General features: G+C 40.4%; 1 long non-coding RNA gene across 2 annotated transcripts; it reads right to left on the bottom strand.

Annotated features, from left to right (window-relative positions):
* Positions 1–65: 65 nt before the first annotated feature.
* On the bottom strand, positions 66–25,552 carry LOC125914784 (uncharacterized). Of its 2 annotated transcripts, none has more exons than XR_007455429.1 (2): positions 25,335–25,552; positions 66–253 (listed from the first exon to the last, which is right to left on the bottom strand). It is a non-coding gene; the product is annotated as an uncharacterized LOC125914784 (long non-coding RNA). The 2 variants fall into 2 exon arrangements; XR_007455428.1 differs by lacking the exon at positions 25,335–25,552 and adding an exon at positions 7,308–7,566.

Genomic DNA, 25,552 nt, shown 5'->3' with positions numbered 1-25,552 from the left:
ATAATCTTGTGAATTTATGTGTCGGTTTAACGTTAAGCTGCAAAAAAATGGACCCAAAAAACAAATTAAACAACAAGTGACTGGTTTTATTTTTCTCGCATTAAAAAGTCTGGAGGTCAGCAGTCCAAGGCTGGTAATGCAGCCCCATGATGCCCTCACGGATCCGGATTCTTGTGGCTTTCATACTTTGTAAGTGACCTTCATCCTTGTCACTATAAAATAGTTATGCCACCTCTAGCATCACGTCCGTGTTCTAGACAGAAGGAAGGGAAAAGAAAGCATATGTCATTTGTTTTTGTCCCTCTTTAAAACGTTTTCCACTTAAATAAATAAACTTGAAAATAAAAGGGGACACCTGAGTGGCTCAGTCAGTTGAGTGCCCAACTCTTGGTTTCAGCTCGGGTTGTGATCTCATGGTTTGTGAGTTTGAGCCCCACGTCAGGCTCAGCACTGACAGTGCAGAGCCTGCCTGGGATCCTCTCTCTCTCCCTGTCTCTCAAAATAAATAAACTTAAAGAAAAATAAGAGCATGCACCTCTTGATCTTGAGGTTGTGGGTGTAGAGATCATTCAATAAACAAACAAAGAAACAAACAAACTTAAAAGGATTTCCAGAAGTCCCTACCCAGTTACTTTCCCTATTTCTCAATGGCCAGAATTGTCACTTGGTTACCTCCAATAACTAAGAAATGAAATTAAAGCCCAAGATTGCCTAATTCCAGAATCAGAGTTTGTATCCACTATAGTATAGTGCTTCTAAAGGCCAGGAGTCTGAGAGACACCTGGATTTGAACAGGGTACCGTAGGATGTGCAGTTAGAGCTCTATACCTCCAGTGGATTTTCCTTTTTATTTATTGTTTAAATATTTATTTTTATTTTGAGAGAGAGGAAGAGCGAAGGGGGGAGGGGCAGAGAGTGAGGGAGAGAGAATCCCAAGTAGGCTCCACACTGCCAGCACAGAACCCAACGCTAGGCTCAATCCCATGGATCATGAGATCATGACCTGAGCCGAAATCAAAATCAGATGCTCGACCGACTGAGCCATTTAGGACCCCTGGATTTTCCTTTTTAAAAGGCAGTTTAAGCAGAGACAGGAAGCAAGAGATTGTCTACCTGATAGTTTACAGTAATCCAACCATGTATAACCAGCATATTTCATTTCAGTCAACCTGTGAGGTTGAGTAAACTGAGTTCCCTATCCCATTTTATCTGTTATTGACCAGCTCTATCTGCTATTGACCAGTAATAAAACAGACACTTTTTAAAAACACTTGAGTTAGCATATGTGGAACTTGAGAAACTTAACAGAAGACCATGAGGCAAGGGAAGGGGAAAAAATGGTTTCAAACAGGGAGGCAAACCTACAAGAGACTCTTAAATACAGAGAACAAACTGAGGGTTAAGGGGCGGGGGAGGGGAAAATGGGTGATGGTCATTGAGGAGGGCATTTCTTGGGTTGAGCACTGGGTGTTGTATGTAAGGGATGAATCACGGAAATCTACCCCTGAAACCAAGAGCACTGTGTACACTGTATGTGAGCTAACTTGACAATAAGTTATATTTTAAAAATAAAAATTTTAAAAATTAAAAAATAAATAACACTTGAGTTAGAAGGATGTATTTAAATGCAAAACTATTTCATGACACATAGTACATTCTCAGACTTAAAAAGATAACATAGGGGTGCCTGGCTGGCTCTGTCAGTGGAGCATGAGACTCATGATATCGGAGTTGTGAGTTTGAGCCTCACATTGGGTGTAGAGAGTACTTAAAAATAATTTTTAAAAAACCTTTAAAAAGATGCTATGTATTTAAGAGGGCATTATTCATTTGTAAAGCAGTATACATGTTAGATAATATTTTAATAACAAATCTGCGTCAATCACTATATATAGTTTCAGGTTGGCTGTAAGCTTTTGTAAAAGATTTTATTTTGGGGGCACCTGGGTGGCTTAGTTGGTTAAGTGTCTGACTCTTGATTTCAGCTCAGGTCATGATCTCACAGTTAGTGAAATTGAGCCCTGTGTCGGGCTCCGTGCTGACAGTGCAGAGCCTGCTTGGGATTCTCTCTCCCTCTCTCTCTGCCCCTCCCATGCTCGTGTTCATTCTCTCTCAAAATAAATAAACATTTTTTTAAATAAAAGATTTTTTTAAGTAATCTTCACACTCAACATGGGGCTCAAGCTCATGACCCTGACATCAAAAGTCAGATGTTCCACCAACTGAGCCAGCCAAGCACCCCAAAGACCTCTGATTTTAAACTTTGAAAACATGCAAAACCTGTGTGTCAGCACTTAACGTAGGAGTAACACCTTTCCTGCCTTTGATAAGCGGGTATCCTGATGAAACCATGTGAAACCGAAGATTGTCAAAGGCAGTAGTTTGAATGAGTTAATCATGGGTACCCAAACATACATAGAAGGCCTATTGTCTTGGAGGAGCACAAAATGAAAAACATTTTCTAATGCCTTTCATTATCGTGAAAATTTTTCCCAAAGTCCAACAAGAAAGGCTGCTATTGGTAGGCTCAGAGTGTATTAGAAATTCAAGACAAACTGTGTCTAGCATCTGTGTTTAAAAATGCCTGGTGGGGTGTGCCCGGGTGGCCCAGTTGGTTAAGCGTCTGACTTGATTTTGGCTCAGGTTATGATCTCACTGTTGGTGAGATCAAGCCCTACATCGGGCTCTACACTGAGTGTGGAGCCTGCTTAGATTCTCTCTCTCCCTCTCCCTCAGCCCCTCCTGTACTTGCTGTCTCTATCCAAAAAAAAAAAAAAAAAAAAATGCATAAAGGGGGTACCTCGCTGACTGAGTCAATAGAGCAGGCAATTCTTGATTTGGGGTTCAAGCCCTACATTGGGGGTAGAGTTTACTTCTTTTAAAAAAATTGTTTTTAGGGGCGCCTGGGTGGCTCAGTCAGTTGGGCGTCCGACTTCGGCTCAGGTCATGATCTCAGGGCCTGTGAGTTCGAGTCCTGCGTAGGGCTCTGTGCTGACAGCTCAGAGCCTGGAGCCTGTTTCAGATTCTGTGTCTCCCTTTCTCTCTGACCTTCCCCCGTTCATGCTCTGTCTCCCTCTGTCTCAAAAATGAATAAATGTTAAAAAAAATTTTTTTTTAATTGTTTTTAAATAAAAATGCATAGAGCACACTCTTGGGCCCTCTAAAAGGAATAACTGAAAAACTGCGAAGATTCCTCCTCAGATTGTCTTCAATTCTTAATTAGTTACAAAAAGAGAATAGTCTTACATAAGCCAAATAACACTAATACATTTACTTAACAAATTTATCTTTACCATGCACAATACTAAGTACAGTATCAGAATCTGGCAAAATTTTACAAATTTCCTCCAAAGGAGCCAACTTTTAAAGAAACACCAAAGAAACTTACTCTGTTAATCCTGACATATTAACATAACTGCGTGGGATTTTTTTGAAAAATACTACTTCAGAAATAAGCATTTGGAATACATCTCAGGAGCACCTGGGTGGCTCAGTCAGTTAAGTGTCCAACTTCAGCTCCAGTAATGATCTCGTTCGTGGTCTGGGGGTTCGAGCCCCACATTGGGCTCTGTGCTGACAGCTCAGAGCCTGGAGCCTGCTTCAGATTCTGCCTCCCTCTCTCTCTGCCCCTCCCATGCTCCCGCTCTTTCTCTCTCAAAAATAAACATTTAAAAAAATTGAAATGCATCTCAAATTTTACCAGCTGTCTGTTCTCAGCAAGCCTAGCAGTTTAAGAGACATTTCAAAATCTTTCTCTGCTGAGTCGATGCTGTTAGAAAGGTTCCTTAGGAAACTCCAGTGTCCTTACACTTGAGTTCTTGAGCACAAAGAATTAATGAAACAATTGTTTATCACACCAGCAGAGGCCAGAAGAGAGCTGTTTTTGGAGAATAATCACTGGAAAGTAGGGTATGAACAGGAAGGACTATGATAAAAGAAAATTTCTAGGATGAATAGGATATGAATTGGGAAACTTTAGTACATAAATGAAGGCTCATTGGGCAAAAATGAACTTTCAACGTAGCTATTGTTGGCATAAAACCAATTGGCAGAGGCAGTATATCATGGTCTTAAAAACATTACAAATATGTATTTGCCATATGCTAGGCATTTGGGGATATGAGGAGATATGTGAGATCTTGTTATTACCCAGTAGGACACCAGACATAAATGTGGAAAGATGCCTGAGAGATTGAAGAACCTTAGACTGAGTGCCAAAAAAGAAAAAAGAAAAAAAAAAAAAAAGGATCATTAGAACTCAGACTGCCTAAGGGTAAATTAACCTAGAGAAGCAGCAAGGAAAAGATAATGCAATATAAGTTGGGAAATTCACCTGAATGTGTAAATACTAATATACTGAGTCAAAAGGGGCCTTGGAGAGAATTGGATTGTATCCCCTCCCTTTATAATGGGGAAATAGAAGCCCAAAGAGAATTAGTGACTTGCCAAGATCTCAGTGGGCTTGAAGTAGAATGTAGTTTGGGACTTCAGTATGGTGCTTTCCCCTTCCTAAGTGCTAGAGGCATACTTTCTAGATAAGTGTTATAGCTAGGGTGTAGAGCTATGCAGTATTACTAAAAGAGGCAGTACACTTTTTTTTTTTTTTTTTTTTTAAGATTTTATCCTTATGCAATCTCCACACCCAACGTCTGGGCTCGAACCCACAACCCAAGATCAAGAGTTGCACACTCTACCAACTGAGCCATTCAGCCACCCTGGCAGTACACTATGTCTTAAAGGCAAGACTAAAGAGTTTAGACTTGAGTCTGCAGTCCTATGGTTTTCAAACCATTAGTAACATCCCTTTATTAAATCTCATATGTGGGGCTGGGTGGCTCAGTTGGATGACTGTCTGACTCTTGATTTCTGCTCAGGTCATGATTCCAGGGTCGTAGGATCAAGCCCCATATTGCACTCCAACGCTGAGTGTGGACCCTGCTTAAGATTCTCTCTCCCACTGTCCCTCCCCAACCCTCAAATTAAAAAAAAAAATTTCTTTTGAACTAAATCTTACACAGATCCCCGATAAGCAATGATATTTTAAAGGCATAAGTTTATTTCAAGCATTCAAATTTAATAAACCTTTACTTATAAATTCAATCAGCAAGACTAGATAAATACAAAATTGTGAAATGAATTATGGATGACAGGGGACATCAGCCTCCATATCCATGATATTCCAGTCAAATGTTGGCCATATGCCAGACCAATTAAACCAAAGTATCCGGGAGTAAGGTCTAGGCATCAGGATTTTTTTTAAAGCTCCTTAGGTGCAGCCAGATTTGAGAACTACTGCCTTTAAGTCACTGTTAGAGGCTAGTTCAATGTTATTCAAACTTTAGTATACATCAAAATCACCCGGAAGGCTATTAAGCCACAACTATCTGGGCCCCCCACCTCAAAAAAAATTTACATCTTTTACATGTTCTTGGGTGATGCTAATGCTGCTGGTCCAAGGATCACAAGCACCTAATCATAAAAGTCACCCAGATGCTCGATAAATAGAGATTCTCAGGCTCCTCCTGTGGGGATTTTGATTCAGGTGTAGCCTGAGCATTTATAGGTTTAAAAAGTTCCAGACCATTAGGATGAGGCAAATCTAAGAAATTTTGCTCAGAACAACAGAGAAAACTAAGTAGCAAAATTTTAAATTTCTAGCATCCCCCGACTAAAAATACTTTGGGCTGGATAGTAATGCATTAATTTAGGTAGAATTATTAGGTTAGCAATAGATGTGAAATGAAATTTGGGGAGGGGGGTAGGCGGGGGTATTGAGGCATCAAGTGTGCAAGAAAAAAATTTAGTAATCTGTTAAAATATTCCAAGCACAAAGAGCACTTAGGTCAAGATGATGGCAGTAGGAATGGGGAAAAAATTTTAAGCAACCCCTTCATGGTTGTTGCATACCAAAACTGTGGTAGTTCTGAGAATCCAAAGATGAATATGACACCCTATCACCAACTCAGTGGTTACAAGGGACATTATGAAGTAAGAATCAGACGAGGTCTCCCACTGGAAATGAGGAGAGACCCTTGTTCCACACAGTATTTGTAATTGTACAACTTTAAAAAACAGGGGGCGCCTGGGTGGCTTGGTCGGTTAAGCGTCCGACTTCGGCTCAGGTCATGATCTCACGGTCCGTGAGTTCGAGCCCCGCGTCGGGCTCTGTGCTGACAGCTCAGAGCCTGGAGCCTGCTTCCGATTCTGTGTCTCCCTCTCTCTCTGACCCTCCCCCATTCATGCTCTGTCTCTCTCTGTCTTAAAAATAAATAAATAAACGTTAAAAAAAAATTAAAAAAAAAAACAGGAATGAATTCATTCATAACTCTAAAGTGAGTTTTCTTTTTTTTACACATTGAAGAATTCAGCAACAATGGCATAGTAGATATTTACCCAAAAGTAATTTATTAAATCATAGACAGGAGTATTTTATAGGGCTGCAATAGTTGGCTTGGAATGTCCTTTCTAATGCATTTCCCTACTATGTGTTACTGTCCACTGAAGCTCAGGAGCCCACATTATCATCCAGTTGGAGATTTGTCTAAGAGATCTGCCTTTTGTTTTCTTTTCTTTTATCCTTTATTCACTTAGTCGCTCAGATAATCATCATTTGTGCTTACTGACTCTGGGCCCTTTCAGTGTCCATTAAGATTTCCACCAAAGACTGGCAGAACAAATAAAAGATGAAATTCAGACCAACCATAGACCATCAGTCTATCTTGGTAAGATATTTAGGAGAAAAAGCACACTCAAAATATGAAGGATAATATGGATTTCCAGTGATCCAGGCAATGGCCTACCAACTTAAGTCAATAGTTCTTGGGAAAATAAAGATAGAGGCAAGCTAGAAAAAGCTCCTAAAATTAAAGTTATTTAGGTTTCCAGGTAGGATCCATGCAATAAAAATCATTATTTAAATGCAGTTGAGATCTGTTGGAGCAACACCAGACAGGGATTCTTTTTCTCTTCTTTTCTTTTTTTTTTAAGAGAGAGCACAAGCTGGGAAGAGGGGCAGAGGGAGAGACTGAGAGAGAGAAAGAGAAAGAGAGAGAGAGAGAGAGAGAGAGAGAATGTTAAGCAGACTCCATGCCAAACATGGAGCCCAACTCAGGGCTCAACCTCACAACCATGAGAACACGACCTGAGCCAAAATCAAGAGTCAGGTGCTTAACCAACTGAGCCACCCAGGTGCCCCCAAATAGAGATTCTAAGGCTAGAGGGAGGGGAGAAGGCTTGATGAGGCAAGCTGAATTCTGCTGACAGTATTTTCATGGGGCAGGAGGCTGAGCGGTCAAGGCTTCACCTACCAGTGTTGCTACTGGGAATCCGAGAACCCAGCTGAACTGCTAGTCGTCTCACAAGGCTGCAGTGACAACACCAGAAACTTGGGCCTCGTTACAACTTTGCCCTTAAGATGTTTGTCAAATGTTGAAGTAAAACCTCTTCTGGGGAAAATGGTTAAAATGGTGTATTTTATTTATATTTTACCACAGTGAAAAAATTTAAGAGACAGTTTTCAACAGATTCACTGTGCTAAGGAAACCAACAATAAAGTTCAAGACCTGCCATGAGAAGATGCCCAGTTAATGCCCCAGACTCTTCGTTGAAAGACCAGGATGGCTGTGATGTCAGAATGGGCTTAACAAGGGCAGGCTTTGCCTCGCCAGCCCACTTGCCCCCCACCCAGTCCTTGGTTGGGTGGTCAGTCCCCACCCTGCCTATCAGAGGAAAGTGTGACTCCTCTCTGAAGGAATATAACCTCGTATCTGGAGCCTCACAGTGTTCAACATTCAATTTAAAAAATTCTAGACAAGCCAAAAGACAGTTTCAGTTATGTATTCCATACATATGGAGGAGGGAGGTAAACAGACTCACAAGTGATCCAGATACTAGAGTTAATACACAAACACTTAAAGATCACTGATTACTATGCTTAAGAAAAGAAAATTTGAGAAAATTGATTTTTAGAGACTTTCACCAGAAAATTATAATATTTTAAAAATCCAAAGGAAATTCTAGAACTGAAACTTAGAATATCTGAAATTGATAACTCAATTGACGGCTTTAGATACAGCAGAAGACAAAATCAGTAAACTGGAATAGGGGTTAATAGAAAATATCCAAACTGAAGCAAAGAGATTAAAAAACAAGGAAGATAAAGCAAGGAGACTGAGAGACATGGGACACATTGAAGAATTCGAACGTACGTGTAATTGGACTCTCAGAGAATGGGCAGAAGCCATGGTACGACTCTGTTGAGCCTTTTTCAAAACAAACAAAAGACATCAACCCAAATTCAAGAGGCTCTTCAAACCCCAAGCAGCAGACACACAAATCAAACCACATCTGGCCACATAATGGTGAGATGCTATAAGTCATGAGAAAAATCTTAAAAGCACACAGAAAAGGGAAAAATTCATTAACTTCAAATAACAATAAGATGGCTGATTTCTTAAACTGGGAGCCAGGTGACAGTGGGATGACAACTTTAAATTGCTGAAAAAAATAATTGATAACCTAGAATTCTGTGCTCAAAGTCTCTTTCAAAAGTGAAAGAAAAATATATTTTCAAAGAAAAGCTGAGAAAATTCATCACCAGCAGACTTGCAGTAAAATACTATCTTAAGTCCTTGAGGTCAAAGGAAACTAACTGCAAGCAAAAACATGGAAGTATAGGGAGGAATGAAGAACACTGGAAATAGTAAATATGGATGTAATATACTGATTGTCATATATTTTATCAAGTGGATTTGATAGGAAGTTAGCATCAAGCTCAAGAAAATCACAGATACGGGCACCTGGCTGGCTTGGTCGGAAGTGTGCACAACTTTTGATCTTGAGGTTGTGAGTTCAAGCCCCATGTGAGGTGGAGAGATTACTTAAATAAAACTTTTTTTAAAAAAGAAATCAAAGGTAAAACAACAACAACAACAACAACAACAACAAAATGTCCTGCTGAGCATGCATTTGGTGGAGAGTTTCAAAGTATCACAGGGTAAAAAGTGAATGCTAGAAATGATCTAATCCAACCTTTCATCATAAATACATTTGGGGTATATGATTGTCTTTCTTTTCTACAGATGAAGAGGTAAACTTGAAATTTGGAGTGATAAATGACAGCTGCAATGTTATGCCAACTTGATTTAGCATAAAAGTTATTTCTGTATTTTGATTGCTCAGCATCAAGATCATCTGGATCCACATAGGTAAGTTGTTGTCAATGGAAAACATTTTTAGCCTCCGTCTTGTATCATAGGACACTATTCTATTAAGACTAATACAGAGTCTTGAAGAAGAGTGATAAAGCAATTTCAAGACAAAGGTGAATCATTTACAATACCTAACAAGGGCTTATATTTCTTTTCATAAATATAACAAGCCACATAAGTAGCCAAAACTGTGTGCATTAATACTCACTTGTCTGGGCGCCTGGGTGGCTCAGTTCATGATCTCATGCTGACAACATGGAGCTTGTTTGGGGTTCTCTCTCTCTGCGCCTCCCCTGTGCTTGCTCTCTCACTCTCTTTCTCTCTCAAAATTAAACATTTATAAAAAATACTCACTTGTCTGATGGATTATATTGATGACAGCAAATGCACCTGAGTCTCACTTGCTATGTTTCTTTCTTTTTTTAAAAAAAATATTTATTTTTGGGAGATCGCAAGCAGGTGAGGGGCAGAGACATGGGGACTTAGGATCAGAAGCATGCTCTGCGCTGACAGGCTGACAGGATTGAGCCCAATGTGGGGTTCAAACTCACAGTGAGATCATGACCTGAGTTAAAGTTGGACGCTCAACCGACTGAACCACTCAGGTGTCCCAACTATGTTACAATATATATAGTACAGCTGTGATGTGTAGTGTGTTAGCTGCACAGTTTTCTGTGAGCAGACATAACCAGGCCAAATTTTTTTAAAGGCTTGTGTAAACTTTCTAATTGATGCCACATTTGTTTTTAAAGAACATCTAATATATGCCCAGAGATAGTGGGGAAAGTTGTATTCTGAGTTGCCACAAAATTTGAGTTAATCTAGCAGTACAAGTTAACTCCATGTTCTTCACTTTATTACACTTTTATGTATAACATGGCATATTTTTTTAAATTATAGGCTTTTAATAATTTTTTTAATTTTTTTTTTTTTTTTTTTTTTTTTTTTTTTTTTTTTTTTTTTTTTTTAGCGTTTATTTATTTTTGAGACAGAGAGAGAGACAAAGCATGAACGGGGGAGGGTCAGAGAGAGGGAGACACAGAATCTGAAACAGGCTCCAGGCTCTGAGCTGTCAGCACAGAGCCCGACACAGGGCTCGAACTCACAGACCGCGAGATCATGACCTGGGCCGAAGTCAGCCGCTTAATCGACTGAGCCACCCAGGCGCCCCGAGGCTTGTAATAATTTTAAAGGTGTTTTTAAAAATAAAATCAGAATTAAACACTTAGGAGCCTGAAATACCTGTGTTCTTTTTGAAAACCATTTCCACTTTAATAACACCTTTTAAAATATTAATTAATGAGGAACGCCTGGCTATCTCAGTCGGTAGAGCATGCAACTCTTGACCTTGGGGTTGTGCGTGGAAGCCCCACACTGAGCATGGAGCCTACTTTTTAAAAATAATTAATTAATTAATTAATTATTAATTACTTAGGGGTCTCTGGCTGGCTGGGTCACTGGAGTGTGCAACTCTTGATCTCAGAGTTGTAAGTTTGAGCCCCACATTGGATGTAGAGATTACTTAAAAATAAAATCTCTTTAAAAAATTACTTAATTTAATAAAATGTTAATTAATTTAATCAACTAAAATAAGAATATCTGAAAGCAGAAATTCACACTGAAGAACTTATTACCAAGATGGTAAGGAAAATCACAATGCCTCCCCACTTTTTCCCAGAAGTCTAGACTTCATTTCACATTTGCTTGTACTCTGAAGAGACATTCATTCATTCATTCATTCATTCATTTTCTCATCCGTTTGATAAATATTTACGAAGTGTCCATGTCCTTGTCACTGTTGTAGGTGCTGGTGATTCAGCAGAGAGCAAGAGAGGACAAGTCCCTGCTCTCCGAGTTATATTCTATAAGGCGGCAGGGACTATTTTGATAGGAGCCTTCAGAGAAGCCCTCACAGTAAGGCGATCAGAATTAAGTAAGGAACTGAACCACAGGAATATCTGGGGGAAGAGTTTTCCAAATGGAACAGCAACAGAAGGGCTTTAAGGTAGGAGCCTGTAGTGTGCTGAGTCCTCACTACCTGGAGCAAAGCACATGGGGGTATCTGGTGGGAAATGTGGTCACAAAGGAAGGCAAGGACAAGATGCTACAGTGCTTTGTGCCCAGAAAGGACTGGATTTTCGTCTAAGTGAGATGACAAACCACTAGGGGAGAGGATGTGCTTTGCCCTGGCCTGTTTAAAAGGATTATTCAAGCTGATGTGAGAAGAGGATGAGATCATAGGAGGCAAAAGTAGGAGTGGGGAGTCTTAGATTTTTGCACCGGGTGGTGAGAGGTGGTGGTTTATGAGGCCTCGCAATGGAGTTGACCTAGGTGTCACCTGGTAACTTAAAAGGATGGAAGGGAAATGAGTCAAGGATAGCTCCAAAGTTTCTAATTTGTGCATCTGGGTGAAAAAGGAGAAGAAGCAGATATGGGATGGTGTGACAGGAAATTTGTCTTGCACAGGTTAACACTGAGATGCCCATCAGGCTTCCAAATAGAAGCATTAGGTAGCCAACCGAACATATGGCTCTGAACTTCAGACAAGAGTCTAAGTCAGGAGATAACAGTTTGGGGGGCTTCTACCTCCAGGAGCTATTTAAAGCAATTGGCTTTCATGGAGTCACCAAGGTTTGGCTGTAGACAGAAGAGAAGAGTCTGGGAAGCTTATGTTAGATTGGGAGTGTACCCTCAGAAGAGTCTGGGTGGGGAACATTACCTGCAGAGGATTACCAGAGGCTTCTTCTAGTAACAGAGGTACTAGATTACAGGGCATGATGACAGGATGATCCCTTAGGGCAGGTGGATAATTGGTTATAATTATAGCCTCCTTGTCCCTACTTCTCAGGAAGTTTGTATTAGCTGGGGGGTAAGGAGGAGTGGGGGTGTGGGGGAGGAGGTGTTGGTAGTGGAGGGTGGTCTACCTGGGGCAGACTGAGATTCCCAACCATGAAGCATAAAAGCCTCACCAATAAAGGCTCAGAGTCCCTCCCCTAAAGACTAATGTCTGGTCTTTCTAGATCCCCATAGGCTGCACCAGAATGTAATGGACAGCAGGGGACCTGTACCTCAGCTACTGCTTCTGTGCCTGTGAGTCCCCACTGGAAACACTTGCAAAAGGCCTATTTGCATGCGATCGGGTCAGTCACCCTTGCTTGAGTGGCATGTGGTGAGTTGCAGTCAAGTACTGCTGATCTGGTAACCCTCTTTCTCCATTACATCAATGTGCATGTCTATCTTTATCCTGATCTAGTATGTGCTGACATTACTGTTTGACATTGCAGTTTGATGGCATTTTCTTTCCTTCCAATTTCCCAAACCTCATCGTGGGCCCCAAGTCCTGTCAGCTCACATGAGAGGGTTTGTTGACAAACAAAGGATCCCCCCCTCCACCCCCCAGGGATCCTCAGACAAACCTGATGAAAAACAAAACAAAACAAAACCAATAATACGGCCAAGTAGCGGGGTCAGGATGGGAGACACTTCAGGCAAGCCCGGTGACTTTTTTTTTACACCCACACACAATAGCAGAAGAGGGATAAAGTCTTCCGGAATTGGATTAGACTTTGTTGGCAAAACTTGGAGTCATGCTTCCTGTTTTCTAATGCTTGCTCTTGAAACAGTTGCTTGAACAGCATTCAATTCTCTTTCTAAACAGGGCCTTTCTGCACTCCACGTGTCCCTGTAAGCAAGCACCCTCCCCTCCAGTCTCCAACACACCCTCTCTACAGAACCGCAGCTGCTCTGAGTGTGGGTCCAACCAATGACAATGGCACTGTGTTGAGGCCATCGGTGGTGCATCGCACTTCTGCACAAAGCCGCAGTAAGAGGAGGCAAGGGTTTACTCTTTCTGATCCCATTTTAAAACAACTTTGTGTGTGGATTCATTAAACTCACAAATGGTACAGCAGGAAAAATACTCAAAGCCCAACACAGTGCCTTAAACAGAGAAGGCTTTCATATATGTTTCTTGAATGAATAAGTGATGAAGGAGTCTGAGAACCAGAAAAACTGGTGCTTGTCCAGGCTCTGCCAACACTTGGCTGTGTTACCTCCGTGGTCTCTTTTTCTCTTTGGGCTTTAGGTTCCTCATCTCTAAAGTGAGGATTGGACAATATGACCTTTGAAGTGCCACCTAGCTCCATCAGCTTCTCACAATTAGATAATTAGCACCTTTCAGGAGGCCAGACTGGAAGGGGTTAAAAGTATGGCCTTCAGGGGTGCCTGGGTGGCTCAGTGGGTTAAGCATCCGACTTCGGCTCAGGTTATGATCCTTGCAGTCCGCGTGTTTGAGCCCCAGGTCGGGCTCTGTGCTGACAGCTCAGAGCCTGGAACCTGCTTTGGACTGTGTCTCCCTCTCTCTCTGCGCCTCCCCCACTGGCTCGCGCGTGCACACTCTCTCTCTCAAAAATAAATAAACATTAAAAAAATTAAAAAAAAAAAAGAAAAGAAAAAAGCATGGCCTTCAGGGCCAGGCAAACCGGGACAGGATCCCTAGCTCCACCATTTAGAGTGTGACATGGCCAATGCACTCAAATTCTCCAAACTTTCTGCACTCCCGAGTAACAAAGTTATTATGAGCATCCAATGAGATGCTGCAGGAGTTTACTCTAGGGCCTGGTACACAGTGACTATTTGATCATTGAGAACTGTTACCATTATTGTCCGTATCGAAGACACAGTGGTGATGAATCAGAAAGAAAGCTTCTTGGGGCGCCTGGGTGGCTTAGTCGGTTAAGCATCCCACTCTTGGTTTCCACTCAGATCATGATCTCACGGTTTGTGAGTTCAAGCCCCACATTGTGCTTCACACTGACAGTGTGGAGCCTGCTCAGGATTCTCTCTCTCTCTCTGCCCCTCCCACTCTCACTCTGTCTTTCTCTCAAAATAAATAAATAAAAACTTAAAAAATATTTAAAAATAATAATGAAAGAAAACTTCTTGCACAAGTCCGAATTTGAGTTGGGCCTTGAAAAGTAGTTAAGATATAGACAGACTGGGGGAGCAAGGTGGAAGAGGGAGGTGCACGAAGGAAAAGGGGTCATATGAGCAGAGGCCCGGAAGCAGTAAAGCAGGAGGGGTGTTGCAGGCTGTGGCGGGGGCTGCACCAGGCAGGAGCATCCAGTAGGGACCTCACAGCCCATGGGCACTCGTTAAGTCAGGACCTCTATGTCAAATCCCACAAATGACACAAAAGCTCTAAGCCCCTGAAGCCTCCCTACTTTCTGAATGCTCAAACTCTGGAGGAGGGATACAAAGCAAGTATCACTTGGCCATTGAGTCATTTCAAACACTGCCATTTTTTAAAAGTGAGTTTATTTCATGGATATTAATTGGCCATTACTTATTTGCTCACAGTGAAGTCAGCAGAGACTACAGGTAGATGTGGAGCAGGCTTCCCACACCCGGATGAAAACTGAAAGACCAAATCAGTACTTCCAGAACACTCACAAAGGCATTTTCAAAAACGTGCGCAACCTGGTTTCATATCTCAGGACTTGAAAGAGAAGTCAGTTTGACCCTCTATCAGATGCAGCACACAGAAGGCCGATAGCTCAGCTGGTGGGTATGCATTTCAGGTACAAGGTATCTGCTCAGCGGTGCTACCTATCCTCCCAACTCGCCTTCCTGGACACTCCATTTGTTCCAGACAAGAGAGGGAAGCCAGGTGAACCTGACACAGCTGCTGAATTATCCAGAGATGTTCCCCGGCATACCCCTTCTTCACTCTCCACATAGCAAACACGTGAAAGCCTCCTTAAACAGGAGAACAGGGCAGTGGGGAGTCATGGTGAGACTTTCCCCCCAAAATACTAAAACAAAAGACTAAAACATGACCACTTAGCAATATCCTAACATCAAGGGGGAACAATGTGGAAATGTGAGAAATATGATTGTTCACGAATTCAGCTGTGTAAACTAAGATGTATATCGTGGTTCTATTTGTCCTCTAACAATGTAAACATTGCATATTTTTTATTCATTAGAAACTGAAATGAAAAACCATAGCCTTCAGGGTGCTTGGGTGGTTCGGTTGGGTGTCTGACTTTTGGTTTTGGCTCAGGTCATGGTCTCACAGCTTATGGGTTCAAGCCCCCTGTCAGGCTCCTCATTGACAGTGCAGAGCCTGCTTGGGATTCTCTCTCTCTGCCCCTCCCCTGCTCATGAGCATGCTTTCTCTCTCAAAATAAATTTAAAAAGTTAAAAAAAAAACTATAGCCTTCATCTCTCAAAGAGATAAACCACTACTGTGTGGGTTTTGTCTCCCTCCTCTGTTTAATCATCCAATTCCTTTGACTTTGTCTCAGCTGAGTAGAGCCTGATGTAACTTCAGGGGCTCCAGAATCACCCATTTGCCTGTGACCTAACCTGAAATGCTCCTCATCACAGAATTATTTCTTTATGTTAACGCATTCTACAGAACTTCAGGACTCTCCTATTAAAATGGGAGCGTGCCTACCTACCACACCCAACACTTTAATGGTCATTCTCACTTGGGCACAGGTTCATTTCTCAGGTAATCAGTTGTAGTGTTGTTAAGAACAGGGTCTTGGGGAAGGGTTTCCTGAAAAGTGAAATGTTGAAGAAAGGAGAGAATAGTCCAAGGCACCAAGTACTTCCCATGGAGCAGATAGACCATGTGTTGACCAGGAAAGGCAACAGAGTGGAGTTTAGAGCACCCGAGAGTTTGTTCCTTTGCGTTCCTAAGTACCTGTACTAAGTACCTGTAGTGAGCAGAGCAATGATGGTGGCAGGCTTGCTCTGCAGAAGCTGGTTTTTAAGCTACACTGCATGACAGGGCCCCTTCAGTGGCCTTGGGCAGCAGGAAGCGCAGGACACCTGGGATGCTAGGAAGAAGTCAATAAAGAAATGGTTCCTAAGAGGAGGCAGGAGGGTACCACGGCAGTTCCTGTGCGTTCCTGGTTTGGGTATCTCATCAAGATAGAATTTGTGCTTGTCTATGGGGAGCTTTGATAGATATGCCCCATCTGTCAGTGTTGCTGCATCAACCCTGGCAGGTTTGCTGCTAAAAAGCAACATCTCAGTAGCTCAGCCTTACTGGGAGTTTGTATGGTGTGACCCATAGCCCCAAGAGGGTCCCTTTGACATCATTTAGTTAGTATTGTTACTTTCATAATAATATTAAGACTCATTTGCCTTTTCCTCTGTATTAACATTTTCACTGACAGAGCAAACAACTGTAGGTAAAACTGATGCTTAAGGCAACCATGGCAGTAGTCATTGTATTCTTCACTGCTAGGCACCGACAAGGAAAAACAGCCACTGCCACTTAAGAATGTCCTTGCTGGGAGTACCAGGCTGGCTAAGTCGGTGGAGCATGAGACTCTTGATCTCAGGGTTGTAGGTTTGAGCCCCATTTGGGTGTAGAGATTACTTAAAAATAATTTTTTTGATTTGTTTAATGTTTATTTATTCTTGAGAGATACAGAGAGACAGAGCATGATCAGGGGAGGGGCAGAGAGAGAGGGAGACACAGAATCTGACGCAGGCTCCAGGCTCTGAGCTGTCAGCACAGAGCCTGACATGGGGTTCGAACCCACAAACCTCGAGATCATGAACTGAGCCAAAGTCAGACATCTAACCAACTGAGCCACCCAGGCGCCCCAAGATTACTTTAAAAAAAAATCTTTAACAGAGCGCCTGGGTGCCTCAGTGGGTTAAGCATCTGACTTCAACTCAGGTCATGATCTCACAGCCCGTGGGTTCGAGCCCCACATTGGGCTTTGTGCTGACAGCTCAGAGCCTGGAGCCTGATTCAGATTCTGTCTCTCTCTCTCTCTCTCTCTCTCTCTCTCTCTGCCCCTCTCCCATTCACACCCTGTCTCTCTCTCTTGCAAAAGTAAATAAACACTAAAAAAATTATTAAAGAAATAAACAAAATCATAAAGAAAAAAGAATGTTCTTGCTGAAGCAGTAAAAAATAGTGTTAATTGTATTAAATTTCAACATCTTTAATATTCTACTTTGGGATGGTTGTCTTAAGGAAAAGTACTTGCTCAGTTGAGTTGCAAAGCTGAAGTATCGATTCTGCATGGAAATGTCATTTCAGAAAAAAGGACTAGTAGAAATGATTATTAAGACTGGATTAATTAGCAGACATTCTCTCTTAAATGAAGTAAGTAAGCCTGTCACTTCGGAAAACAACTCTCCGTATTTGTTGCCAATAGTAATATACAAGCTTTCAAGTCAAAATTAGAATTTTGGAAAACTTGTATCTGCTACTAAAAGACTTTTTTGATGAGATTGTTGATGGTACTAATGAATGTGATTTTTTTACTATATACTGAAATGTGTCAACAACTAGGAGCTCCACATACCCCAGCAGAATCCATATTTTGATTGAACAAATTACTATTTGTTACAAATCAGGTATGGGGAAAAGATTCAAATTGCAAGATAGACCTATGAATTTTAATGCAAATTTTCATTGATATGGTTTCAGATGCTACATTGCAACTGACCTTTAAGAAAGTACCTCTTGTTGAATAGGGTTGATAGAGCATCAAAGACTAATACCCATTATCTGAAACTCTATATTATCTGAAAAATCTACAAAAGACTCTGATACCTGATTTTCTTCCTACCCCTCAACCAAAACAACATATCACAAACAAATTAAATGCAGAAACAAACGTGAAAATCCAACTGTCTTCTGTTGGATTGACATTAAAGAGATTTAAAACATCTCTTTTAAGTTTATTGTTTGAGATAATATATAATTATTTTTCATTAATATTTTATACTTTATATTAAAATATAACAGGATTATTTTTGTTATTTTTAGAGAGACTAATAAATAAATATTTAAAATATCTCACCTTGGGGTGCCTGGCTGGCTCAGTCAGTAGAACATGCCACACTTATCTCAGGGTGGGGAGTTTGATCCCCACATTAAATCTACAGATTTAATCTATCTACAGATAGATTACTTAAGAAAAATAAAATAAAATTTTTGGGGTGCCTATCTGGCTCAGTCATTAGAGCATGCAACTCTTGGTCCAGAGTTGTGTGTTTGAGCTCCACCTTGGAGGTAGAGATTACTTAAAAACAAAATCTTAAAAAAAAAAAAAAAAGCAAAAAATAAATAAAATAAAATATCTCACCCTTAATTTCTAACATGGTGAATAACAATCCATATAATCGACATTAAGCAAAGCTTTTTAGGGTCCTCAATTTTTCAAAAGAATTTTTTATTACTTTAATTTAAGTACTTACATTTAAATATTTAAATATTGTATTTAAATGTAAATATTTAATTTAAATTATATTATTTATTTTTGAGAGAAAGAGAGACAGTGCAAGCAGAGGAGGGGCCGAGAGAGAGGGACACACAGAATCCCAAGGAGGCTCCAGGCTCTGTGCTGTCAGCAGAGAGCCCGACACAGGGCTCAAACTCCCAAATGGCAAGATCATGACCTGAGCCCAAGTCGGACACTTAACAAACTGAGCCACCCGGGAGCCCCTCAATAGTTTTTAAGTCAAAAGGGGTCCTGACACCAAAACATTTGACAATGGCCAGTATGGTACAGAAACAATGCCCTTATCAACCCAGACCCCATTGCTGATACTAGCTGTGTGACCAGAGGCAACTGGTTGGTCCTCAGTCTTTTTTTTTTTTTTAATTATCATTTTTTAATTTTTTATTTTTATATCCAAATTAGCATATAGTGCAACAATGATTTCAGGAGTAAATTCCTTAATATCCCTTACCTATTTAGCCCACCCCCCTCCCACAACTCCTCTAGTAACCCTCTGTTTGTTCTCTATATTTAAGAGCCTCTTATGTTTTTATATTATTTTTGCTTCCCTTCCCTTGTGTTCATCTGTTCTGTGTCTTAAAGTCTTTATATGAGTGAAATCATATGCTATTTGCCTTTCTCTGACTAATTTCGCTTAGCATCATACCCTCTAGTACCATCCACATAGTTGCAAAAGGCAAGATTTCATTCTTTTTGATTGCCGAGTAATACTCCATTGTATATATATACCACCTCTTCTTTATCCATTCATCCATCGATGGACATTTGGGCTCTTTCCATACTTTCACTATTGTTGATAGCACTGCTATAAACATTGGGGTGCATGTGCCCCTTTGAAACGGCATGCTTGTATGCCTTGGATAAATACCTAATGGTGCATTTGTTGGGTCATAGGGAAGTTTTATTTTTAATTTTTTGAGGAGCCTCCATACTGTTTTCTAGTGGCTGCACCAGTCTGCATTCCCACCAGCAGTGCAAAAGAGATCCTCTCTCTCTGCATCCTCGCCAACATCTGTTGTTGCCTGAGTTGTTGCTGTTAGCCATTCTGACAGGTGTGAGGTGGTATCTCATTGTGGTTTTGATTTGTATTCCCTGATGATGAGTGATGGTGAGCATCTTTTCATGTATCAGTTGGCCATCTGGATGTCTTCTTTGGAGAAGTGTCTATTCATGTCTTTTGCCCATTTCTTCACTGGATTATTTGTTTTTTGGATGTTGAGTTTGATAAGTTCTTTATAGATTTTGGATACTAACCCTTTATCTGATATGTCATTTGCAAATATCTTCTCCCATTTTGTCAGTTGCCTTTTGGTTTTGCTGATTGTTTCCTTCGCTATGCACAAACTTTTTATTTTGATGAGGTCCCAATAGTTCATTTTTGTTTTTGTTTCCCTTGCCTCTGGAGCCGTGTTGAGTAAGAAGTTGATGCGGCCAAGATCAAAGACATTTTTGCCTGCTTTCTCCTCAAGGATTTTGATGGCTTCCTGTCTTACATTTAGGTCTTTCACCCATTTTGAGTTTATTTTTGTGTGTGGTGTAAGAAAGTGGTCCAGGTTCATTTTTCTGCATGTCACTGTACTGTTTTCCCAGCATCACTTGCTGAAGAGACTGTCTTTATTCCATTGGCTATTCTTTCCTGCTTTGTCAAAGATTAGTTGGCCATACGTTTGTGGGTCCATTTCTGGGCTCTCTATTCTGTTCCATTGATCTGACTGTCTGTCTTGATGATTACAGCTTTGTAGTATAGCTTGAAGTCCAGAATTGTGATGCCTCCTGCTTTGGTTTTCTTTTTCAAGATTTCTTTGGCTATTCAGGGTCTTTTCTGATTCCATACAAATTTTAGTATTGTTTGTTCTAGCTCTGTGAAGAATGCTGTTGTTGTTTTGATAGGGATTGCATTGAATAGGTAGATTACTTTGGGTAGTATTAACATTTTAACAATATTTGTTCTTCCTATCCAGGAGCATAGAATCTTTTTCCTTTTTTGTGTGTGTCTCCTTCAATTTCTTTCATAAGCTTTCTATTGTTTTCAGTGTATAGATTTTTCACCTCTTTGGTTAGATTTATTCCTAGGTATTTTATGGTTTTTGGGGCAATTGTAAATGGGATCTATTCCTTGATTTCTCTTTCTGTTGTTTCATTGTTGGTATATAAGAATGCAACTGATTTTATATCCTGCAACTTTGCTGAATTCATGAATCAGTTCTAACAGTTTTTTGGTGGAATCTTTTGGGTTTTCCATATAGAGTATCATGTCATCTGTGAAGAGTGAAAGTTTGACCTCCTCCTGGCCGATTTGGATGCCTTTTATTTCTTTGTGTTGTCTGATTGCTGAGGTTAAGACTTCCAATACTATGTTGAGTAACAGTGGTGAGAGTGGACATCCCTGTCTTGTTTCTGACCTTAGGGGGAAAGCTCTCAGTTTTCCCCATTGAGGATGATATTAGTGTTGGGTCGTTCATATATGGCTTTTATGATCTCGAGGTATGCTCCTTCTATCCCTACTTTCTTGAGGGTTTTTATCAAAAAAGGATGCTGTGTTTTGTCAAATGCTTTCTCTGCATCTATTGAGAGGATCATGTGGCTCTTGTCCTTTCTTTCATTGATGTGATAAATCACATTAATTGTTTTGCAGATATTGAACCAGCCCTGCATCCAAGGTGTAAATCCCACTTGGTCGTGGTGAATAATATTTTTAATGTATTGTTGGATCAGGTTGGCTAATATCTTGTTGAGGATTTTTGCATCCATGTTCATCAGGGAATTTGGTCTATAGTTCTCCTTTTTAGTGGGATCCTTGTCTGACTTTGGAACCAGGGTAATGATGGCTTCATAGAAAGAGTTTGGAAGTTTTCCTTCCATTTCTATTTTTTGGAACACACTCTAGAGAATAGGTATTAACTCTTCCTTAAATGTTTGGTAGAATTCCCCTGGAAATGCCATCTGGCCCTGAAATCTTGTTTTTGGGGAGATTTTTGATTATTAATTTGATTTCCTTACTGGTTATGGGTCTGTTCAAATTTTCTATTTCTTCCTGTTTCAGTTTTGGTAGTTTATATGTTTCTAGGAATTTGTCCATTTCTTCCAGATTACCCATTTTATTGGCATATAATTGTTTATAATATTATCTTATTATTTTTTTTTTCTGCTTTCTTGGTTGTTATCTCTCCTCTTTCATTCTTGATTTTATTTATTTGGGTCGTTTCCTTTTTCTTTTTGATCAGACTGGCTAGTGGTTTATCAATTTTGTTAATTCTTTCAAAGAACCAGCTTCTGGTTTCATTCATGTGTTCTACTGTTTTTGGGGTTTTGATAATATTAATTTCTGCTCTAATCTTTATTATTTCCTGTCTTCATCTGGTTTGGGGTTTTATTTGCTGCTCTTTTTCCAGCTCTTTAAGGTGTAAGGTTAGGTTGTATATCTGAGACCTTTCTTCCTTCTTTAGGAAGGCATGGATTGCTAGATATTTTCCTCTTAGGACTGCCTTTGCTGCGTTCCAGAGGTTTGGGGCTGTGGTATTATCATTTTCATTGGCTTCCATATACTTTTTAATTAACTCTTTAGCTTCTTGATTAGCCCATTCATCCTTTACAGGATGTTCTTTAGTCTCCAAGTATTTGTTACCTTTCCAAATTTTTTCTTGTGGTTGATTTTGAGTTTCATAGCGTTGTGGTCTGAAAATATGCACGGTATGATTTTGATCTTTTTGTACTTGTTGAGGGCTGATTTGTGTCCCAGTATGTGGTCTATTCTGGAGAACGTTCCATGTGCACTGGAGAAGAATGTATATTTCTCTGCTTTAGGATGAAATGTTCTGAATATATGTGTTAAGTCCATCTGGTCCAGTGTGTCATTCAAAGCCATTGTCTCCTTGTGGATTTTCTGTTTAGATGATCTGTCAATTGCTGTTAGTGAGGTGTTGAAGTCCCCTACTATTATGGTATTATTATCAACGAGTTTCTTTATGTTTGTGATGAATTGATTTATATATTTGGGTACTCGCACATTTGGCACATAAATGTTTACAATTGTTAGGTCTTCTTGGTGGATAGACCCCTTAATTATGATATAATGCCCTTCTTCATCTTTTGTTACAGTCTTTATTTTAAAGTCTAGATTGTCTGATATAAGTATAGCTACTCCAGCTTTCTTTTGTCAACCATTAGCATGATAGATGGTTCTCCATCCCCTTACTTTCAATCTGAAGGTGTCTTTAGGTCTAAAGTGGGTCTCTTGTAAACAGTTAATAGATGGATCTTGTTTCCTTATCCAATCTGTTATCCTATGTCTTTTGATTGGAGCATTTAGTTCATTAACGTTTAGAGTGAGTACTGAAAGATACGAATTTATTGCCATTATGTTGCTTGTAAGGTTGGAGTTTCTGGTGGTGTTCTCTGGTCCTTTCTAGTCTTTGTTGCTTTTGGTATTTATTTATTTATTTATTTATTTATTTATTTATTTATTTTTCATCTTTTCTCCCCTCAGAAAGTCCCCCTTAAAATTTCTTACAGGGCTGGTTTAGTGGTCATAAACTCCTTTAATTTTTGTTTGTCTGGGAAACTTTTTATCTCTCCTTCTATTTTGAATGACAGCCTTGCTGGATAAAGAATTCTTAGCTGCATATTTTTCTGATTCAGCACATTGAATATATCTTGCCATTCCTTTCTGGTCTGCCAAGTTTCTATGGATAGATCTGCTGCAAACCTGATCTGTCTTCCCTTGTAAGGTAAGGACTTTTTTTTCTCTTACTGCTTTCATGATTCTTTCCTTGCCTGAGTATTTTATGAATTTGACTACGATATGCCTTTTTGATGGTCGGTTTTTGTTGAATCAACGGGAGTCCTCTGTGCTTCCTGGATTTTGATGTCTGTGTCTTTTCCCAGGTTAGGAAAGTTTTTTGCTAAGATTTGCTCATACAACCGTTCTACCCCCTTTTTTCTCTCTTCATCTTCTGGAACCCCTATGATTCTGGTGTTTTTCCTTTTTAATGAGTCACTGATTTCTCTAATTCTTAAATTGTGCTCTTTTGCTTTTGTCTCCCTCTTTTTTTCTGCTTCATTCTTCTCCATAAGTTTGTCCTCTATATCACTGATTTTCTGCTCTGCCTCATCCATCCTTGCAGCCATGGCATCCATTCGAGATTGCAGCTCAGTTGTAGTATTTTTTATTTCATCCTGACTAGCTTTTACTTCTTTTGTCTCTGCAGAAAGGGATTCTAATCTATTTTTGACTCCAGCTAGTATTCTTATTTTTGTGATTCTAAATTCTAGTTCAGACATCTTGCTTGTATCTGTGTTGGTTAAGTCCCTGGTTGTCGTTTCTTCCTGCTCTTCTTTTGGGGTGAATTCTTTTGTTTAATCATTTTAAAGGAAGAAAAGGAATTAATGAGGTAAAAAAATTAAAATAAAAAATTAAAATTGAAAAAATAAAAACAACACACACACACACACACACACACACACAAATAAGATAAATGAAGCTAGATCCTAGGTGTGTTTTGGTCTGGGTTTTGAAAGGGGCTTGATAGATTAGAGAAAAAAGGGGAAAGAAAAAAAAGAAATTGTTTGAAATTTTGAAAAAAATGAATACACTGAAATAGAATAAAATGAAATGATGGAAGTAAAACAGAATTTGAAAAAATTTACAAAAAAGAAAAAATATAGTAGAAAAAAATTAAAGAAAAATATTTTTAATAAAAATTGAAAATAAAAATAATTTTTTCTCTTTCTGTATTCAAGAAAAAGAAATGACAAAGAGATGGAAAAAAAGAAAATTAAATAGATGGACGAGCGAACAGACTGAAATACTATTGAAATTACTTCGTTTTCCCCTAGAAGCCAATGAAGCGTTTTATAGTCTGTAAACTAAGCAGCCAGAGAAAATTTGTGTTCCTGAAGAGCGAGGTTGGCCCAGTTGGGTGGGGCTTGGTGTAATGGCTGCATTCTCCACTAGATGGCGCTGCTTAGCTTATTGGGGTGGATTGTTGCGGTGCTTGTAGGTGCGTATGGGCATGCGCGACGGCAGTGAAAATGGCGTCTAGTATAGGAACTCTGTTCTCCCGGATCAGCAATCACCCGCCCGTCCTTTGTCTTCGGCTTCCATCCACTCCCCGCTATTACACGGTCCGTGACCAAGCCCCAGGCAGCACCTCCCTCCTGAGTTTTGTCTCAGATGCGGCTGTTTTTCCCGACCCCTTATTTCTGAGGGACTGCAGCTTTGACCTGATCTGCCCGTTTGCGGGAGGGTCTCACCGAGCAATGGCTGGGTGTCGGCCGCTCCCAAGAACGTTCGCGGGCTGCGCTGCTGCCGACGCCCAGAGACTGCGGCCAGGTGCCAACCCGCCCTGGAAAAAGTTCGTGAGACAGTATAGCAGCAGCGCCTCAGGGATTATGGAAAATCACAACACGCATCTGGCACCAGGCTTTACCTTTAATGACCTTGTTCCAGGACCAGCAAATGTGGTTGTTCTCCCAGGTCCACTGGGGCCTTGCCTTTGGGGAACCGACACAGCCTTCACCAGGTGTCCTCCCAGCAGGGGAACTGCCTCTCCCCGTGTGGCCTGAAGAACCCCGGACCCCACTCTGCTCCTGAGGATTCTCCCTTCTCACCAGAGCACCGCCAGGTATGGAGCTGCGGAGTTTCAGACCCTGCATTCCCTGTTTATAGTCTTAATGGAATTTGAACCCTCTCCTTTCTCCTTTCTCCCTTTTTAGTTCAGTCCCTGTGGCTGTTTACACTTTTCCACTTTCTCTCCAGCTGCTTTTTCTGTATTCTCCACTCCCTGTCTAGCTCCCTGCCCTCTGTGGCTTCTCTCTCCCCCAGTTCACCTCTCAGTTCACATACCTGATGAGTTCTGTGGTTCAGGTTGTGCAGATTGTTGTGTTAATCCTCCAGTCGGTTTTCTAGGTGTGCAGGGTGGTTTAGTGTTGGTCTGGCTATATTTCATGGATGTGAGACACACAAAAAACTTCCATGCTGTTCTGCCATCTTGGCTCCTCCCCTGGTTCTCAATCTTTTTATAAATATAAGACAGTAAAATCAGTTCTTACTCATAGGTTTGT

Source organism: Panthera uncia (assembly GCF_023721935.1).
Source record: "Panthera uncia isolate 11264 chromosome D3 unlocalized genomic scaffold, Puncia_PCG_1.0 HiC_scaffold_8, whole genome shotgun sequence".
In the NCBI taxonomy this organism is placed as follows: Eukaryota; Metazoa; Chordata; class Mammalia; order Carnivora; family Felidae; genus Panthera; species Panthera uncia.
This window is presented reverse-complemented; position numbering and strand designations above follow the sequence as displayed.